This window comes from Notolabrus celidotus, chromosome 15, assembly GCF_009762535.1.
Source record: "Notolabrus celidotus isolate fNotCel1 chromosome 15, fNotCel1.pri, whole genome shotgun sequence".
NCBI classification, from domain to species: domain Eukaryota; kingdom Metazoa; phylum Chordata; class Actinopteri; order Labriformes; family Labridae; genus Notolabrus; species Notolabrus celidotus.
The window spans coordinates 10368658-10389334 of record NC_048286.1 but is presented as its reverse complement, the minus strand read 5'-3'; the positions used below and the strand labels follow the sequence as shown (position 1 = coordinate 10389334).

At 40.0% G+C, this 20677-nt stretch overlaps 1 protein-coding gene across 1 annotated transcript in view; it reads right to left on the bottom strand.

Annotated features, from left to right (window-relative positions):
* The window catches only part of LOC117826330 (receptor-type tyrosine-protein phosphatase F-like), a 462221-nt gene that overhangs the window by 178925 nt on the left and 262619 nt on the right, over positions 1-20677 (bottom strand). The window contains exons 8-9 of the mRNA XM_034702308.1: positions 11187-11259; positions 184-684 (exon numbers count right to left, since the gene is read on the bottom strand). The gene's annotated coding sequence lies outside the window, so the exon portion shown is untranslated. The remainder of the gene's footprint in view (positions 1-183; positions 685-11186; positions 11260-20677) is intronic.

Genomic DNA, 20677 nt, shown 5'->3' with positions numbered 1-20677 from the left:
CCAGACGGGCTGACTAATTGTATTTAGCGTACGTATTTCATAGCGTTTTAAAGTAATTCCACTTCCCGAGGCATGCATAAACAAACAGACAAACAAATACTGTTTTCACATTTACATGAGTTAGCAAACAGCAGCGTCTCAAGTTCAATGGGGGACATTCAAAGATAATAACGGTGCACTTACTGAATCTCCTCTTTGTCACCGCTGTGGGCATATCTCTCCTTCTCTGCACCGCTAACGTTTAGTCCCGTCTCCACTTTGTAGCAAGCACAAATTCCACTTCATGTATTTAGCAGCCAAGACAAGAGTTAGAAAGAACCAGCCAGGAGAGTAAAAGAAGATAGGAGTCCGCTGGCAGCCCAGAGGAACACGAGGTCCTATCCCGGCCGGCCGACCGGGGTCGTGGTGGATACTGGATCTATTCGTGGCAGTAGCTCCCGTGTCTCGCCGCTAACGGGTTAACGTCAGCTCCGCTCAAGTGTTCAGTGTCGCTGCCTGCTGAATGCGAGAAGCCGAGAACAAATGTTATCTCCACTCTTGCACGTAAATTTCCTCTTTCTCTCCAAGTTAATTCGTTAATGCACAAGTCCACACACAGGTTCCCTCCAAACAAGAAGGAGCTGCTGTGGAAGGTTATAGGGAGCTGCTCCGTCTCTCCCTCCACAGTCACGCTTCTCTCTGCCTCTGTGGAAGAAGAAAACACATACAGGTCGGTCAGCAGGATTTTCGGATCCACTCGGCTACACTCGCTGCTGTGTCCATTCATTCCTGCCTCCTCCTCAGGACCTGCAAGCACGAGACACGAGGGGATCTTAAACCTGCCATTTTTTATTTCTGTTTACACTTTGCACCTGCTAAAAAAGGCCAATGAACAAGACTATCTTAATAAAGTTGATTTTGGACATTACTTGTGTTTCATGATTTAGCCTACTTAATATAAATATAGATTTCCTCATGCAGTCTATTTTAACAGTGAAATTAAAAATAGTCCTAATGTTCCTTGAGAGTCCCTCCAGCCATTCCAGGGGACTCACTGTTACATGAGTTACCTTATCATCAAAAATATATTTTAGTTATACATTTTACTATCATTTGGAAGGAGCACGGAGGGTTTTGTGTATTTTTTAATACCTATTGGTAAAAAAAAATCTGCTTTAATAAACACCAGTATTTCACTGCATTACAAAAACAGCCATAACAGCAGGCTAAATTGTGAACTCATCTCAGACTCGATCTATTCATCCTGAAGGCTAAAAAAGGTTGTATTTTTTGCAAGCAACAAATGCAGAATTTTCTAACACCAATGATGCCAAGGAACAACTGCATTGAGTTTTATACATCTTTAACCATTACCCGAAACACTTTAAAAATATTTTTTTCTTCAAACCATGCATCTGCTAATATGTAAAGGCAATGTACATGGAAAATTAACTTAAAGCCCCTGTGAGGACAATTTTGTTAGACGCAAAAAAGAATGAATTATAGGAGCTCTATATGAGCTACAAAAGCAAACAAGACCATTAGAGACCAGACTGATTACTTCTAGTTATTTTTAATGCCTGAAATCAGTGCAGTAGGGTAGGTGTTAGAAGACATAATAAACAGTGTGCTGCCAAAACATTATTATTTTTTTTTTTACAGCAAAGGGTCTTAATGAGAATTGCATTTGGCTTTAAAAGCAAAAGCAAAATGAGATTAAAACAAAAGAAAAGAAAAACTCTTGGACACATGTCCAAAACAAAATCTGCAAAGAAATAATGAGAGGTATCGCTTTGTTTGCAGGGAACACCAGAATCAACACAAAACAAAAGTTCCTCACAGGAGCTTTAATATGATTTTGGGAGTAAAAGTTGCTTAAGGAGTTGCAGCATGGAGCAGCTGTTGATCATACTGCAAAGAAGAAAAGAAAAGACACATGGGAGGAGATGAAATGTATGGCTGCTGAATTAGTGAAGGCAGGGATATGCAGGAAATACGATGTTACTCAGCAGACCTATCAAAGGGCTTGCAGTCTGCATTGCTTCAACACGTAGTTACTATTTGAGGAGGTGCACATCAGGCTGCATACAGCTTCTGCATAGGCATAGGGCAACACAAACCTATTGCATAAGCTACAGCAAAAGAAATATAAATCCGACTTAAATACAGACTTCTTGATTCACTTTCTGGCTGTGACAGTAAAATCCCAACTACAGCTAAACCTCCCCATATTCTGAAAATCTTGTATTGTATTATTAATGTTTTGATAAAAAATAACAGATCCAAAAAAAATCTCGCAGACCTCTGATAAAATTATTAAATTTAGTTGAGGTCTTGGGTGAAGTTGGCCTTGCAGTTTAAGCGTGCGCCTCCATGTACAGAGGCTGTAGTCCTCCTGGCCTCGACCATTTGCTGCATGTTTTCCCCCGCGCTCTACTCTCCACATTTCCTGTCTCTCTTTTCAGCTGCCCTATCACATTAAGGCAAAAATGCCCAAAAATATAACTATAAAAATAATGAAAAATGTAGTAGAAGTCCTATGTTTGGCTGTTTTAATACACAACAGGTTACACTTCTTTGCTTCAAAACAACAACTGCAAAACTCTTTCGTACCTATGGAGAAATGCACTTCAGGTGGTTTATTTCTCTCTCTTAACACAATGAATCTGTTTAAAAAATACAAATACTAAGCAGAGAAAGTCTGTGGTCAGATTCTAGACACGCTCCCATGCTCACCCCTCATGTGAAGTGAAACGACTGTGGCCTATGTGTGTCAAGGTTTCACTACCAAAAAACCTCTATCAATACAAATTCTTATGCGCACAACAACCATATTCCTCTTTGTCTTCCAACCGGTGCATTTTGCACGGACACCCACTAAATATAAAAATGCATTATGTAACTAGCTTGTCTGCTCATGCTACAGCAGAAACAAGGTGGGGCGAGATGGTGGCTTCCATGGAATGGGACCTGCTCCTTTATATATACATTATGAAAAGGCTCATTCTAAGTTAGCATTTTTTTTGATATTCAGATGCTTACACACTCATTTGAAATTACTTTTGATTTTAAACTCAATTTTTTTTTAACTTTTTTTTGTTCCGATAAATGTTGCGAATTACTGCACACTACATTTCTGACACAATTTGGGGGGTAGATTAAGAAGCAATGGCAATGTTAATTCAGACTCTCTCATTATAAAAGTAGAATCAAAATATTACTCATTTTCCTGGGGAGCCCCTACAGCTAATCCAGGTGGTCCCCAGGCCCCACTCTTTGAGCCTCTGCCATATACACAGCCATGATTCATCACTCAGAATAGAAAATGTATAAATACCACCCTATTATGCCCATTTTCTACAGAAAATACAATGAATCTGCAGCACCTACTCCTCTTCCTCATCCTTGCACTAACCTTGCAAAAGCTCAGGACAAGACTGTTATTTATAATTTATAAGCATAGCCCAACTTTCTGGCTTTTTCACAGGTACCTGAAATTGTTTTTTTAAAGACAGCCTTGGGAAAAGGTTGTAGGAAATACTCCCCACAGTTCAGTGACACACAAGCATGTTAAACAAGCTGGCTTTGACAAGGAACACCGTAATGATTTTGCAACTTGTTCACGTATGAATATTAAAACAGATCTCCAAGTATACAATCCCTTTGGTAAGACAATTATATTCATATTTAGAGGTGGAGTAAGTTCTGCTACTAAAGATTATTTTCATTGTGAATTATTCTTTTGATTATTGTTGATCCGTAGGAGCATTCAATGTCAAAAACATGGCAAAGGTCATCAGAGTTCAGTCTCAGAATGTCTAAAAAAATCTAAAAACCAGAGATTACCTAAATGATGACAAAAGTAAGCAATATTCATATTCATTATCATATTCATATCAATAAGAACAAGTAAATTCAGATTTTTTTCTTGAAAATAAATGGAAATATTTCATCTTTATCAAAATAGTTGGTGACCAGTTTTCTCCAGACTCTATTAATCATTGCAGCTCCAGACAATATCACAAATATGTTGAATTTAAATATACAATTTACAACACAACGACAATAAAAAGGAGTGTCAAGGACAGATTTTGGGTACCACAGATTCCATAAGCAGTGCAGTGGAATGGGGACAGTGAGAGGACTGCTTACAGTGCAGCTTGACTGTTAGTGCATGAGCACTCAAGCGGCTCGGTTGAACGTGCAGGGCATGAACGCCGTAACCCCCAGTAATGAGAACTTGAATATCTTTAGGATTCTGACAACCCATCTTCTCCGCCTTCTAACCTTACCATGATCAATCGTTAGCCTGGCAGAACTCCTGCTGAACTGCACACCGCCTCTTCTCCAGAACACCTCCTGATGGCTGGTGCAAAGACGTTTACACAAGATTTTACTTTGCCATAAATGTCTCACCCAATTGGGCAATCAGGCAGGTTCTTTATCCTCTCAAACACACACACATACAAACACATGCACATTGACTCTATGTAATAAAACGAGTTGCTATGCTACCTCCCAAACTGAAAAGGACTGCTGTTCCTTTTAGCGTACAAATGATAACCTTGGAGAGAGCCCAATGTTCCAAGAATAGAATCCTGTCAGACAAATAAGAGGCCCAGGCAGTGCCATTACACTCATAGGAAGGCCATTGTTCACATTGAACCACCATCAATATGCAAGGTGCCAGACAAAAACTGGTGCATGTGCTCAATAATGCTGTTAGGTATCTCTGGTGGCCAAATCCAGGCCTTGTTTTCCAGCTCCTGACATCTCATGAGAACAGAGCAGGAGACCTATAAACAACCTTAGCCTGTGAAGGTCAAAAAAGATGTCCAGTGCATTTTTTTTGTTTGCAGCTATGCTTCTCAAGACTCCAGCAAGGTCAACCACATTTTGTGCTTGCTGGATATTGTACAATAGCTCTCACCAAATAACAGAGTCTCTCCCCTGAGTACCTCAGAATATCCTTTTGATTATGTTGTCTTGTTCAGAGCTGAATTATACAAATTATATGTACTTTCATGCAATCAGGTTTCAAAAAAGTACATTTCTACTCAACACAAAATGAGAACTCTGCAGCTTTTTGCATGAATGTCAGATTAATTAAAGTTGAACGTATAAAATCTTAAGCCCATATTTTCAGTCAATTAAACACCTTCTATCCATCAAAGTGCTGGAACAAAAACTCCCACTCTAAACTACTCCCCGCTCTTAATTATTGCCTCAATTTGGAATAAATGGTTGACTAAATTACTGCATTTCAAAAAGGGTCTGAGGTAGCAAATCTGCCTCTAACCATAACTCTCCTGGAACGGAGCTTCATCCATGGATCCCTTTATCAGCTGTTCCTCCTTATTAATTTCTTTATTGAACTCTATGGGGAAATTAGTTAGTTGAAATTACTTGTAAGGGGTTCTTTCCTATCAGGAAGCCCCTCAGTCTGTACTTGATGGTTTAAAGGCAGATTTAATACTGGTGCAGTAAGTTTTCAGTCTATGATCCACGTTACAAGAGTCATTAAAAGAGAACACACACCATTCTGAAAGTATTTCAATAAGTGTATATTAAAGAAAACGACTGTTGCAAAGAAATGAGACCAACCTTCTCACAGTGACTGAGTATATTTTGATTGTGTATCAAAAACAAATGTTTGCCATATTGTGGCAGATTGATTTTACTTCCTGTGGCAGGTTATGAGAAACAGCATGTCGACTATCCCCCCTCTGAGCAACACATTTCTAAAAACTCATACACAACCAGCAGTCAGAGCTGCTTTCTTCCAATCGAGCACTTACCAGGATTTCAACATTCAAATTTGGTTTAAATCAAGTTTGAATGTCCAAGACCTACTTTCAACCATTTTTAACCGGCTAAAATACACTTTCAACATCAAAGGGGGATGGAAGTGATTATTTCAAAAGTATTTATTCAAAGAATTTTCCGGCAGTCGTTATAATCCCATCTACCAAAGATGTACTTTCAATGTGTTTTATTTTTCACACAAAATCAAATGGGCCTACTCTGAGCAGTTTGCTGTCAACAAGACGATTCAGAGGCATTGTGAAGAAGGCGGTTTCCAACCACACAAAGGACGGGGTTGGTGAGCTGTCATGGACTGAATCGCAGGATTGCTGCTGTTGTCCTCAAATGTTTTCCTAGGTGACTGATGCAATGCTATATGTTAATTTTATCTGCAACATGTACAAGATGGGACTTGAAAATATGTGAGTGTGAATGTGTGATGGATCTTGTGACAGAAGCAGATGTTCCGGTGAAATCTGGTCTAAACATAGAAGTTGAGTCAACATCTTCCAATAGACTTTGAAAAAACTTTCAGAAGTGGCTTTTGATGTCTTTGAAATGTTTCAAAGGAAAATGTTCTCTCAGTTGTGTTTTAATCCTTGATATATGAAATGTTTGAATCCAAGTGTTGTAAGAGTTTCTTAATAGATTAATTAGTTCTGTTCTGATCCAACCTCTAAGCCTATCTATGATCTGGTGACTATATACTGTGTTTTTGGGAGTAGCAGCCAACTTTTTGGAGATCTGGGTACAGTGACCAATGACCTCAGAGCAAAACTTCCCAGAACTGTATTTATGTACAGGAAAAGCTTGCTGGAACACAAGTGGACACTACTACTTGGGCTACAAATGAAAAACCATAACTCTTCCAATACCAAAGTCCAGTCCTGCACCTGCAGATTCTGTGTTTTTATGCCACATCTACAAAAAGAGATTATTTCTGTTCTAACAAATTCTACAACATTTAAAAAAGCAGTAACAGCAGATGTTTTTCTTTGTCTGATGTTAGCCCCTCTAAGGGCATTTTAGAGCCAAGAACAGGTTTAGCCTCTTTGCATTAAAGAAACAATTTCAAAACTCACCATTATATTTTTCTTTAGCAGCACCTGGGACAACGAGCAGTAATTGCAGGCATGGTTTTTGACATCTGCCATGGTTATGCTGCTAGAAGAGACATAGGCAGCATCCCACTTTAAGCAGCAGTGATTTGAAGAGGGAGATTGTTGCATCACTGCTAAACCCGTCTAATAGAACAACCCTGCTAGGGGATAGAGAACTCCTCTCTAAGGTCGGGCTCAGACTACAGGAATTAAAAATATCTATCCGGTATAGAACTCAGATTGTACCATGCAAATAAGGAAAAAATCACAAACATCCTTTTCTACATCCCAAACATGCAGATTCCACATAATTTGGAAATAACAGCGTGTCTCTTATTAATAGATAATAATTAAGATTATGATTATTGTGACTGATGGTCCTGCTCAGCAACTGATGTAATAATCTAGATTTGAAATCCTGGATATCAAACAAGTCTGACATTAATGGGCTGCCCAGATGAGTCTGTGAGCCATTGGGAGGTTTAATTCTTCAAATTGCCAGAAAATATGTGACAAAGGGCCAAAAACAGTTTATCCTATGATTGCCTGGAGGGATGAACTGACCCCCTGTAGCCTGAACCCAGTCTAGCTGTGTGCCATTTATGATCTTTTCCCAAGATAACCAACACTAATACCCAATCTATAGCACAACAAATGTAAAGACTGGGATTAGGAGGTCAAAGACTGAATCACAACAGTGTCACCTTTTGTTGCTAGTAAGTGACCATTGAGTCACTTACTAGTGTACAAGTATTCAAGACTACTACTTCTGAGTCTGGTTGAGAAGAAAAAAACTTTTTTTGTAAGGCTGTCAGCATTAATGCATTAACTGGGATGCGATTAGGGTTTAATCCTATGCTATTTTGACCCTTTCAGTGCACCATAGTCAGGGCTGCAGCAGCATCTTCTTGCTTCTTGCTGCTGCCATGATGGAAAACACCACTGTGATTTTGAATGACATGTTTCACTTTTCAAAGGTCAAAAGTAATCACGGCAGAACTTCAAGTCTGAGCTACCACCTAAGAGCTAAGCATGCAGGTGCAGCTAATCAGAGTGTGCAAATAACACACAGCAGACCTGAGGATGAAACCATGTAGAAAAAGTTAAAATGCGATAAACTATTGAAATTCAGCAATTCATCGTTTGACAGTCCTACTTTTTATAATTAGATCAATAATATTTCCTTGGGTACGTATCAGACCCCAAAATAGTTAAATGCTAGTCTCAACAGGCTCATCTTAAGTTGTTTTTCTGTAATATTAAATAAAAAAATCCCAGAACACTGTTATTGTTGTTTCACTAGACTTTGTTTTTTGTCAGCTTTGTAGCTGCATCAGTGTCCAGGATGGTCTGCCAGTTGTAATCTTTATTTTTATTTTAATTTTCATTTAACCTTTATTTAACCAGGTAAGTCATTAAGAACAAATTCTTATTTACAGTATCGGTGTATACCTTTGCCTTTAATATTAATTATTTCTGTTTAGTGTTTGAGTCCATTTTGCTGCTGAGCATGGAGGCTTGTGTTGCTGCTTTCGCTTGCAAACACAATCAGTTTACATTCTTTCCGCCAGTCCATGACAGTGTGGCAGAAAATCCGTTAATCATAGGATGTATTTAAAATCCTCAGTACAACACTCCAGTGTAAATCACACTGCTTAAAAGTTTCCAAATGCTTTACATGAAATCTCAGGCAACACCTTTAATTTCATCAGCCTCTCTACAAGACAACACTTTGATTTCTCTGAAAGTGAATTGCATAGCATTTGAGCATAAATGACTTAGATTAAAATGTTTTGTTGAATGTTTGATGTTAATCCTATTAGCGAGTTACACTTGTTTCTGGTAAATTTATTGTTGTAGGATTCTAGCTCCAGAGTTGTCTCCACACTCAATAACAGGAATGTCAACCACTTGTTTCCATGTCTTAGAAGATGTCTCCTGCCGTATAATCGGAGAAACTAAAGTGTGTTTTTTGACAAGTTGACACGGATCATTGGTTTTGAGTCTCTCAGGGAATTTATTTTGATCATGTTCTTTGTAAGATAGGGAAAAGAACAGACTGATGTCAGTATTTGATGTTATTTTTAGATCTTTTGTTATTTTTCCTGCAGAGACAACAGAAAGAAACTGTTAAAAAATGAGGCTTTAAGACAGCTGGCCTCTGCTTTCCTTTCCCCCCCAAGATGTTCTTGCCTTTACCTTTACACTGAGGTGTGTGGTCTTTTAACCTTTTTCCCATTCAGATTTTGTGAATTAAGTAGTTTCTTAGCCCTTTAAAAAATTAAACCATGTCATCTGTGTTTGGACAAGATTTTTGTTGGTCCATTTCCAGTTTCCCTCAGTGTTATTAAACCAAATTAGATTCTGCTAATTCCTAGATTGTGTTTCTGGATTTTTACCAGAAAGCTGTTGGCTCAAGAGGCTGTTATATAGATAGTGTGTTACAGCCAATCACATCATCAGAAATGATTACATGTTCCCATTTTAATTAGATAATTATTTTTTGCAGGCTCAGGATGGAGACACTCATGCTGTCAAAGTCTTGTAGAATAGAATACAAAATTGTATCACCCCTCTTTCTCTCTAGTCACCAAGCTGTGTTAAATACTTGATTTTGATTGGTCAAAATCGCATAACAATGGTTACTGATTCTGAATGGAAAGAGAAACTCCAAGTAAGAAGTCCAGCCCATTCATAGTTAATAATTGTACCTCCTCCTGTTGACACTGTGGCAAAAACAGATACGAAGCAATAACAAACTACAACATGGTAAAGGCTTTATCAGTGTTATAGGACTAGCTGAGAGAGAAGAAAACACCAACAGAACTATAACAGTGAAGAGGACCTTATACATGTGCTACTCTTATTAACACTGATATTAAGACTTTACCCTGAATTAAAAATGCAACGTTTAATGAAATTAATGTTAAGACATAAACATGGATGAAAATGTTAATTTTAATGTTAATTCAACCTGCAAGTAGGCTGATAAGAATACTGTTGCCATGAAAGTGTTACAAACCATTGAATCTGAGGGACCATTTCTTCGCTGCATATATACACAAATTTTTAATCATTAATCATCATTAAATCAACACTTAGTGTAATCTTGTATGCATCTTTAGTTGAAAAGAATTATGGGTGGTTATGCAAAATAGAATCCTGATAGAGTGAGAGAAGACCCCCCCACACAAAGTTGAGTATTTTGCATAACCACCTGCTCACTATACATTTTCCCTTGGATGTTTGCATGAGTCTCAAAGCTCCTGTGAGGTAGTTTGTGTTGTGTTGATTTTGGCGCCCCCTGTGGACAAAGCAGTACCAAAGCAGTAAAGTATCATCTTTTTGTGATTTAGTGAGTAGAGCTTTCAACAACAACAACAACAACAACAACAACAACAACAACAAATCTAAACCTGCTTTATTGTAACAGTCAAATATAAGAACATTTTCATTCTTTTAGCGGTGTGCAGTTAATCACTATGTCTGACAACTACAACCCACCAACAGCTCAAGACATAAAAAAAAAAGAAATAGAGGCATAAGAGTCTTGTTTCATAACCAGCTAAAAAGTCTTCACAGGAGCTTTAACCTACAAGACTGAAGGATTTCTCAGTCATGAGTTAACCAATAAGAGCCTGCCATTTGTTCATCATTATTATTAAACAGTATATTGTGTGTCTCGTAGGGATGACTGTGATATCTGAGTGTATTTCACTCTTGTTCTACTTGATCCATACTAATTAACTCAAGGAGAGTTTTATTTTTTTTTGCCCAAAAGGTCGTCTTCAAAATGACCAAAAGAAAAACAGAGTTGATACATAATTATGAGGGGACCATCAACAGACACATAGGCAGGATGCTTTCGTCTTATAACTGTTGCACAATTAACGAAGGATTCAATGAGGCAGCAAAACAGTTAATGGAAGTTAATGATGAGAACACACAGTGCTCTTTGTATCATTAACCAACATGCAGTCAAACATGTTAATGATTGCGGTTTCTATCTCAGCGGTTGGACACAATGAGGGCCCACTTTTAAGTAGGTACGTGCAGGGATGATGGCTGCGATTCGTGCATCTCTTGAGATGGAAAAAGCAAGCCACAGCAAGTCACATTCAGAGGTGTGATAACTGGTCATGATAATGTGGTTTGGGATCTCTTTATGGGACGTAAAATGCAGCAGTGGTGCCACAGATGGGGCTTCTAGAGATAGCAATCAGCAGGGTTAACGTTATATTATAAAAAAAAATACAATATTCCTGGTAGATGTCTGTGCTTCAAGCGCTGTTAAATTATTACCTTGCTTAATAGATGAAAGGCTTCCACGGAGTCAATGGTTTCACTTGTGTCCTTCAGCTTTTATTAGCTCATCCTGCAAACACAGAGAGAAAAACTGCTCATTATGAGATCCTGGAGACTCCTCAGTGCAAGTAAATGAGAGAAACAGCAACACTGTGTTGTAACATGCACATTTTTATTCTTCAGAGCCAATCATAAAGATAATCACGTCAATAAGGCCATTTTTTTTATGTGAAAGCTGTGACAAGCACCAAGTCAAAAATCAATCTGTTTTTTTTGTTCATCAATGGAGGAGATTAGGTTTTGTCTTGAAGCGATACAACAGATTAGAGTTCTCTCTAGTTGAATCTGTGTGTCTGATATCTATAATTCTAATTTATCAGCTAAATATGAAAGAAACTTCCCTTTAAGAGTTGAAGAGTAGATAAAAGGATGTGATCAGTCAAATGGCATTTTAGTGCATCTCTGATTTAGTGCGCACCTCTGAAGACATGAGAGTGAGAGAAAAAGAGACAGGAGCTATCTGAAATACTCTGCTCCTTCAAAGACTGGAGCCACAAGAAACACACAGCAGCATTTTCACAGAGGCTATATTTAAAAGGGGGAATGCAGAGAAACGAAGAGGAAGAGACAGCAGCAAAATAGATAGAGAGAGAGAGAAGGCGAGAGAGAGGGAGAGTGGTGGGTTGGAATTGGATGAAGGACGCATAAGCTTTCATTGAGTTGGCAACAGTGAAAAGAGCCCTTGGTTATTGAAAAAGAATAAATCAAAGGCAGAAAATTCCTGCAGAGGGATGGGGGCAGAGGAACAAGCCTGTCCTCCTCTTCTAGGTTTTTTTTCTGTTGCTTTTTTGTTTCACAGCAGTTAGAGTAGTTAGCCACTCAGCAATAGAGGCAAGATGCACTGCTAGCCAGCAGGTTGGCGAGGCCCTTGAGCACAAGGATCTAAGGGGGAATGGGAGGCGACACAGCACAAGTTGTTTTATATTCTGCAATGTGGAGGATTGTGCTGAGTGTGGAATGCTGCTTTTGCAGGAAATAAGAACAACAACATTGTACACAGAGGAAGAATCAGTCACAGCTTCTATTGACAAGATAGCGTCATCCTTTATCTTTGTTATTCCTACCAATGTCAAAAATCAATCCTTATTTCTATAGAGCCAATTCATAACAAATATTATCTCAAAGCATGCAACAGTAAGATCCAACTGTAATCCACCCTGAGCAGAGCACTTTGCAGCATTTAGCAAATAACAGTAGCAAGGTAAAAATTGATTTTAATGCTCAGAAACCTCGAGTAGAGCCAAACGCATGTTGTGACTGTGCTGGGCTTGCAGAAAGAGAGATAGAGACAAGCACACAGTAAAAAAAAACCAACTAAAACAGCGAAAACAACAACAGATAAAATAGATTTATAGCTGCAGTGCCACTACTTATGATACTATTATGTGTGGTAATAGCAGGAACATATACAATAATCCACTGTTGACTTTGATATTGACATTAACAGCTATAATAAGCATAAAATGGGGATCCCTGATAAGTTGTAATAGTTGAAGAGATAATGTGTAGTGATCACGTGGTATGCAGATGAGACCATTTAGAATGCTAATGGTAGCTAATGTTTTTGCCACAGTGTCAACAGGCATGGGTGAAATGTTCAGCACTTCTTTCCACAGATTGATTTAATAAGATGTGTGTGATTTGGTTGTTCCTGGCATTGAGAATTGAGGCTGTTGAGAATAAATTACTGTCATTATGGGGTTTGGACCAATCAGAATAGAGTGTTTAACACAGTCAGGTAATGATAACAGGAGAAAGAAGGACAATACCTGCTTTACTTGTGTTTCATTATTTCTCTTTTGGACATATTTGTTTTGAATTTTCATATCTTCTTCCTGTTGGCTTCCAATTACAAACAAGAAGCCCTTTGTTCTCCTTTTACATTCTTATATAAATCTTATGGGGTCTGCATTTGGGTCTTCTGTCTCCTGTTTTAAACTTGACATGATGCATTCTAACCAAGCGGCAACCTCCGGTCTAAAAATATGAGTCTAATGAGGAAGTGCTGAAAACTGCAGTTCATCGAGGATCCACTTGAGGCTGGCTCCAGAAGTACTGGAAGTCACATGCACATGAATGGGAAAAAGACGACCTTTATAGCAGAAATAAACATATTTACAGCCTGGTACAAAAGATGAGTATAGTCTGGATAGCTAATTTCTCGATTGACTCACACTGTAGGGGGTTGAATTTTTTCTAACGCGGCAATTTCGAAGATATTAAGATTATGAGTCTTCCAATGAGAGGCACAGCTGACTTGATTGACAGGCAGGAACACTGTAGCTGTTGGCTAGGAGGCTCAAAGCCCGCCTCTTTACGTCACAATCGCTCGACAGCAGCAATATGGCTGCCGATGACGATTGGCCTCAAAACAGCTCTTCGGAAACAGATGGGTTACGTTACGGATCCCACGCCCATATTTTATACAGTCTATGTTTCTAACACACTACACCAAAAAAAAAACGTCACAGGAAACAGACAAAATACTATTAGGGATATGAAGAAGATGAGGAGACTGGTGTATATTTATGATTATAAAAAGCAACCATGACAGAGAGCATACAATGTCTGCATGTAACCATTTCTGTAAAAAATAGTGCAAAGGCATTGAGTGGGCAGTATGAGTGATTCTTTTGTGTGCAAGACGTAGGCGGTTGTATACAACTTATACATGTCTGTATACAGTATAACCAGCAGGCAGGGATTTTAAGGCACAGTGTTCATACAGTATTTCTCCTTCTGAGCAATACAAACATGCTTTCTTGTGTGAAGATGCTCTAATTATTCATGAAATGTTGAATATACATACAACAGAACATGACAGAACATGCAATACGTTGCTTTTTGTGCGTCATGTAGAGCTCCCACACCGGCTGCATATATTGCACATGTAAGGACAATAAGAGCAAGGTTGTGGTGTAGTGAAGCACAGGATGCAGCCCAGAGCCTGACAGCTCAGGAACAGACTCTTGTTTTATGGAGGAGGTCATCTCTTGGTAGCCAGCTGTTACAGATGTGAATCACGGGTGATGGATGTGATAGGCGGGCATTATCCCTCTGCTTCTTCCTGCCATCCCTGTCAGCATTTTCCCCTTCGGCAGATTGGGTTCCACAAGTCATCCCTCACAGACCATCGCAGGGGGAATCTGCTGTTTCAACTGTGTGGAGCATCCCATCAGACAAATGGATATTAGCTGGTTAATTTTTAATTCCTGAGATGCAAGGGAGCCGCGCTCTTTCATGGCTGAAGGGAAAGCTAATGGGCCTGGATTAGGTATCACGGGCGGATATCTGGGAACGGCCCCTCGGGAATATTGTGTGGGTCTCTCCATTGAACACCATTAAGAGTCTTGGGGTGAGGCAGAAAGCCTTTCAAAGACACACTGTCCAGCTATTGACCTTTCGTAAGGCACAATGGAGGTCCTCACTGAGGAGATATTGAGTGGATGCTGAGAGCGGTTCATTAAGCCTTGGTGGGAGCAGAAACATGGTTGTTTATAAGGTCTGTATCCAATCCAACACAACCAGACATAGATTTCTGTTTCCCACCAAACAACAGCCTGAGCCCACCAAGAGAGAGTGAAAAATGCAGGATCTGCACAGTCGAACAATGGTTGGCTCACTGCAAGTCCGCAGCCGCCGTTGCATCTGTAAAGAACACCCTGCTGTGATCATCAATGTATTCATACAAGACAAATAGGGAAGATTGAGACTGTAATAGGTTGTCAGGCTAAGTGCACATCAAGCAGCTCCCCGGACAGATAGATTCAAATACCTCAGCCATGTTTTCCTTGACCACCTAAAATAATTTCCTTGCTTTCAGTGGGATTGGCAGTGATGATTGTTTTTATTGACTCAGATGTTCCATTAGGCGAGAAGCTGCTTGGGGTAAATGGCTTCTGACAGCAGCACAGAGCCAGCTGATGATGCCCCGTCACCAGACCTCACACCAGGGTTATTAAGCAGACGCCACTGTAGCAGAGCACCAGAGCTCCCCTGACAGTGGCACGGACACAGACCACATATGTAATGCTGTCTTCTAGTCCTGTCTTTTTTCTAACAGAGCGCGGGAGGAAACAGAGCTCTCAGGAAGGGGGGTGATGGTGTTTAAGATTCAGATGAGGTTTAAAGAAGGAGATTAACTGGGATTTGGAGGAGAAGGATGGTGGCACTTGTGTTAAGTTTTATTTTCTTGCAGTGACTACAGACACAAGGACAAGCCATGCAATTCAGCAGTAAATTTATACTGAAGAAGATGTGTTGGTTCACTTGGTATTACACCGGTTTTGTTGTTATCTGACAAGGATCTTAAATTGCTACATCCCTTTATTTACAGATATATAGAGAGCTTTGAAACATCTATTTAGGTACACATATCCTCTGAGAAATAAGGCTGTAGTTACACTCTTTTATGTGTTCATGGAAAGGAACAGAAATAGCTCCAACATAAAATGGTAAAAGGCTGCCACAGTCAATTACTTTCATCTCTGATTCAATTGCTGATTATTTTTTAATTAATGGATTTATTACTCAGACTAAAAAACAAAAGAAAATGGTAAAACATGCCTATTCAAAAGATCTACTAGCATTTTTCATTGACGAGATGTCTACTTTGGTGTCATAAAGCAGAGAAAGCAGCAAATCGTCACATGTAAGAAGCTGTATCTATGCACAGAGTTTACCTATAAATGTAGAATCCAATACATGCACCGCTGTAGTAACATCCCTGCTCCACTCAGCGGGGACTGGCGACGATTCATGTATCTCTAAATCTTTCTGCAAGTTGAGCTAACAAACCATTCTAGATAAAAATTTCAACTTGAGCAAACAATCTGCTCGACGCTGTGATGCAAAAGCACATCAGCGGTTAGATTTCCCGACTACCTGGAAGGTATCAGAAACGATTGATTCGACCTTGTTGCTATTTTGGCAGACAGGCGTGTGAATTGTAAGTAAATCACAAGACAATTGGTTACATATTCGGGTTCATACCGCTGAGGTTAGCTAGAGTGGTGCGCCTGTGTATCATCTGTTGAACTGAGATTTACTGGTATTTGAAGAAGATGAACGGGCTTGTCCTAGGGACCAAAAAAGGAAGTGAATGCAGCACAAATAGCAGGTGATGGCTAGAGGTTGTTTTCGTAACCACTGGCTTAACAAATTATTGAAAAGTTTGAATGTGTTCCAAGACGAATATATTGCCTCTTGTCATCAAATGTTGATGAATGATGATTGCCAAAAGGTTCTCAGGTTGGAAAAAAAGGAAGTAGTGATTATTCAGCATTTTTGTTTGATTAAGAACTTTAAAGAATAATGATTATAAATTGAAAAAAAGAAAACAGTACATAGGTCCAGCTGGAAATCACTGTTGGTTTCCATTTTCTTCATTTCATTTTTGAATACTTAAGCAAACCACTGAGCTGACTGTTGAGGCTGCTGATTGATTCCCAAAGTCTGCACATCATTACCTCATAATGTAGGTCTGACAAAAATGAATGTGGACTTGATGTCCAGTCAATTGCCAATTGATTTCCATGGTCCACCAAAATGAATGGAAGTCAATGGAAGGTAGCAGAAATACATTACAGCATGATTTGTTGTAAATGGGCTCAAACATAAAAAATCATTTGTCTGCTCTTTTTGGCAATTACTCAATTTTAACAAATGTTGATGGACAAAATGATTAATGATGTAATTCATGCAATCTTTAGAGATTTTCTTTTACTTCACCACCAACATTTTGAGTTGTCATGCTCTAAAACAGGTGGTATATAAAATGCAGTGTTGAGGTAAAGCTGTGACCTGCAGAAAGCCGACTCTCACTTGGTTCACTCTCCTCCAGAGAAGAGAAAAACCTGGAAAACTGAAGTGACAACTGCAGTAGAAACCCGTGGTTATGTCCACTGCCATTTCACGTCAGGGTGTCAGCTATAATTCAAAATGCTGAACAGTGTGTTTACCAAGGATAGATCCTCATCCTGTCACCTGAACTCTACCTGAGAAAGCAGACGTGCAGGTGCAGTGCAGTATAGTGAGTGACAAGCTGCGCGGTTGCTCAGATTGGCAAACAGGCATGCCTCGTCAGCACTCCTTAATAAACAGCTTGGAAGGCTTGTCACTCCACCTATGTGTGTGGCGGCGTTATCGCCTGTGGTAGCAGATAGAGCCATGCTGTCACACCAGAGTGATTAGAGCCTCCTTTTTATAATCTCCCTGCTCTGTCCTTTCTCCACACATCATTACGGTAATACAGCAGGCTCTATTACCCCTCAGCACCCAGCCGATGCCCCCGCTGCAGCTACCGCCTCCCTCCAGCCTCCCAGCAGGCCTCAGAGGGGTGATGATGATGGTGGAAGGATGGTAAGGCAGAGCCCGGGGTCCCTGCAGCATGGCGGCTTTAATTTCACGCTTTGTTAATGTCCCCGTTGCAAGAGCCTGTCCTGCACGATGCCCTCCACAGCCCAGACTAGAGCTGCATCCGTCCAGGAGGAGCAATACAAACTCACCTTTCCTTTTCTGTTTTTTTCAACAACTGTCACTCATTCGTTGGAAAAATCTCTCCCTCGCAACCTCCGCCCCTTGCTTACCTTTATCTTATCCCCCACCACTTGTGCACTCTGTCACTGTCTGTTTCACTCTCGACTGCCCCCTCTCTCATTCCCTCTCACCCACGTCGATTATCTATCCCTCTTCTTGCAGTCTCTTTCTCATTCGCTGCCTTCCTCTCTCTGGTAAACAGCTCTTTCTCTCCGCTCAGCCCACTCTCTGCTGCCCATTCAGTGGATCTTCCCTCGCATTCTCTCACTCCACCTCGATAGCTTGCTCTTCATCTCGTTCCCTCTCTCCCGGTCCCATTATCTTCCCCCCTTTAATTCCGACACACTCTGTTTTCATTCGGCTCTGCTCGCTGTCTCAATTTGGATGAACACGTCTCATTGCATTTTTCCTCCCTCTTTCTCCTTTTTCCTCTGTGTCTCCATCCTTAAGCCTCCATTTACACACTGTACCATCTGTATTTGCTAAGCACTGAGAGGCTGGGAATCATCATTCTGTCAACCTCCTCCTTCTGCATGAGCTGGCAGCCACTTTCAGACAGCCCGAAAAATGCCACCGTAAGCACAAACTTGTTGAACCATAGTTTTTTAGCGTCAGCTTGAATACTTCAGTGAAGGGCCCACACCCTGCTACCCCATTGTATCTGACTATCCTGTTCTCCCACACTATTATTTATGTTTTGATTTGTTTGGCCTACTGTTCAGCATTTTATTACATATCCTGCAGTCATGGCTTCAATTCAAAACACAGGACTAATCTCCTATAAGCTGAATAGAGCACAGTGTTTCAATGCATACGCATTCCAGAATAGCTGGTCGACCCCCAAAAGCCAAATTGGCTCATAAGCTATCATTTCAAAGCTGACATATGGATCTACTATGATGTTACAATCCCTAAATAAATTGAGTAAATGGTGTTTTTCAGGTGTTCAAACCTTTTTCTATTTACCCCTAAACCTGTAGCATTAGAAAACCTGAGGGTAGTAAAATGACGGCCTCCATTGGACACTATGAAGCTGCAGGACGGCCTTGTCAATCGTTCATCTCTTATTTATTTCACATGACAACCATAGACAAACAGAGATATGAAGAGAAACTTTAAGTTTTAGGCACGTCTGACCTTTAAACAGCAACACAATTTCAATCGTCCGAAACAGCCAGAACTTCACAGCTGCGATGTTTACACATATCTAGGGGCGAATCCTTCCCCTTACACTGCTGCCATGATGGAAGCCTGCACAAGTAAGGGCGGCTATATGTATTTTCAATCCATCTGGGTCAATAATATTGCAGTTTGAGAGGTGAAGGGTTAGAAATTCTTCATCACCAAAGCAAAGGTGGGTGATGGTAAAACTGTCTCTCCCTTCCAAAAGCACACAGCCTTGAAAAACAAAAATGAACCTGCCCCTCAACAGTGATGTTATTATTTAGCTCACTAGTTTGTTTGGTGTCAACAAGTTACAGTAGGTGTTGTTTGGCCAGCATAAATTCACCTTATATAACTGTGCTTGCCAATGTTAACAGTGGCATGAAGCTATCTCCAGTATTTTCTTTTATTTCAGTGATGTTGATACTATGCTATGATCTGCTGTGGGTTGCTGGCTTCCCTTTGTGCAGTCCTGCCAGAGCAGTCAGTTTTGAAGTGACATCACCATAGCCGCTTGTGAGTGGTTACTTTTCTTTTTTTCACCAAGGGATGTCAAATCTAACTACTTCCTCCAAGACTTGCCAGAAGTGCATGAATTCACGGCCACCATAGTTCACCACACAACATTAAGATGGGCGCTGTTTGCAGTACCAGCACAGACGTATCACCTAAACTGTGATAGTATTTGACCTGCACAAGCACTTACTATATAAGCACACACTATTCCCAACTCTAACATTTTGACTGCACTAGTTATTCGGCCTATAATCACTGCGTTATATCCCTTCAGACTTGTTTGAGCAGAGCTGCAGATTCACAGGTCCCAGTATTTGTGCAGTATGGTGTCCAGAAACTGGAAGCAACAATAGTCAAATTAACAAAATAAAGCCAAATGTTTATGTATTGTGAGTTTCTCCTTCCTTTGAATCCTATTTGACTATGGAAATGAAGGAACTTATCAACCATCGTCCTTTCCATGCATTACCACTGTTAACAGCTTGGCTAGCAACTTGAGAAGTGATAATGAAGCTGATGCAGACAGAGGACTTCTACAAGCTGTCTCTAAGTTGCACTTGCATGCAGACATCTGCTTTAAGATATCAATTAAAGCTTAATTGTCATTATATATGATGCTAATTGGGTTCCAGGATTGCATTTTAGTGGATTGTGTTGCACCTCTGTGCTGTTCACACAACTGTATTCCTCAGAGGCCACTGCATTGCAAGTGTCTCATAACACTCATAAGAAAAACTAAGAACAAGAACTCGATAAATCTGGTACCACAGATTCTACCTTTTTTTTTTTTTTTGCGGAACCATGCTGCCTGTGAAGGCAGCTCTCCAAAACGTAATAGCATTAATGTGTAGTGTAAGGGAAATCAAAGCTACTGTGAGGAACTCATGATTTGTGTTGATTTTGGCTCCCCCTGTGGCCAAGCTGTACATCTTAAAGCGCTTTGCTAATCATGTTCTGTACATGCTGAGGCAGCATGGTCAAACAGAAAACTCATCTTTATTTCCTTAAACAGTCAAACGTGCAACTCATTGTGAATATTTGCTGTTGTAAATGAAAATGTGAAGAAAGACTGTTTGTTCAGCATGTGGCCAATCTTCCTGTCTGACACCTACCCACAGCAGGGGTTTCAGGGATTAAAAATTACAATACATACAGTAAAATCTGGAGTATGAGTCGCATAGGTATGTAAGACTCAGTCTGTTTTGGGGGGA